The sequence below is a fragment of the Seriola lalandi genome, unplaced genomic scaffold (genome assembly GCF_002814215.2).
Source record: "Seriola lalandi dorsalis isolate HSWRI2012SDOR001 ecotype SW California unplaced genomic scaffold, Sedor1 jcf7180002054987, whole genome shotgun sequence".
NCBI lineage: Eukaryota > Metazoa > Chordata > Actinopteri > Carangiformes > Carangidae > Seriola > Seriola lalandi.
Window position 1 is genome coordinate 27,071 of NW_019525536.1, and position 1,296 is coordinate 28,366.

General features: G+C 37.0%; 1 protein-coding gene across 9 annotated transcripts in view; it reads left to right on the plus strand.

Moving 5' to 3' along the window:
* LOC111647379 (protein NLRC3-like) overlaps positions 1 to 1,296 on the plus strand; it is a 99,936-nt gene that overhangs the window by 13,645 nt on the left and 84,995 nt on the right. The gene's annotated exons all lie outside the window — the stretch shown is intronic.

Genomic DNA, 1,296 nt, shown 5'->3' on the forward strand with positions numbered 1-1,296 from the left:
GACACATGTGAAGGAAACAGGGAGAAACCAGGAGCTAGATTCATAAACTCTGTGTTGGTCACAACAAAAACTCAGAGACAGAAACATGCACACACAGTCTTTGCATCAGATTTATAAAGCAGAGCGTTCTCATGTTACTGTTTCATGAACCTCAGTCAGTGTGAAAGTGGCTGCATGAACACGAGCCTGATTTCATGTCAACAGCTCTGTGCTCCACCAGTCTGTAGACCTGTCAATCAACAGAAGGACAGAGAGGAAACACAGTGTCTCCATGTTGGAGGTGACACTTTATCATTTAGTGTCTCCCCCCTCTGGCAGTGAGAGTAATCACAGCAACACTATCAATCAGCCCCAAGATGATGAGTCATTATTCAGGTGAAGTTAATGTCATAGTTAAATAGCCTACTCCAAGTATTTTACAAACACCATCAGTCCCCTCTCTTCTGTCAGCGCTCTTCAACCAGGAAAAGCCACACCAGTTTCCTCTGTTTCCTCTGAGAGTTTCTTTTTATCTGGAGAATCAGGAACTTTTCTTGGACGCTTGGTAAATGATGGTTACTCTCTGTTTTTACTGGCCTCTCCAGCTCTCCAAAATCAGTCTTTCCTTATTGACCTCAAATGCATCAGTACTGGTGCGCAGTAAGGGAAAGTCACCACAGACAGCAGATTTAAAAGGCAGCTATACTGCAGAATACAGAGATTTACCTGGAGCTGAGAGGGTTAATCAGCTCTGTGAGAACTCATTTAACAAAGGTTTGGATTTCACACACGTTCCTTTATATGTAAAAGTCCTGCACTCCAGCTTTAAGTGGCCAGATACCAAAGAGCTGATAGGATCAATACAGAATCAAGATTCAATACATTATCAGCTCCTGAAAGATTCACAAAAACGTCACATTCATCACACAGAAATATCTAAAAGTGTTTTAATGATTTAAAATGTTTTTTTTTTCTTAAAAAAAATCTATTTATTTATTTATTTATTTATTCAGAATGTGCCTTACATGCTCCATTATAACATGATATCCTACAACTGAAAAGTTATGAACCTTTAAAGATAAAAAAAGTTCAGAAGAAGATCAGAATTTGTAATTTTCAAAATTTGTCAAATTAAATATATGTAACGTTGATTTCATAGATGTTAATTTTCCTTGTGAGTTTCAGTCAATGGTCATTTATCAGTTTTAAATCATCAACTTGAATATAATCCCAGGAAGTTTCATTTTTCAATCTGAATTTCAAAATAAATGAATAACTGCATCAATAAACATCAAAACCAGGAGGATGAAATGAAAC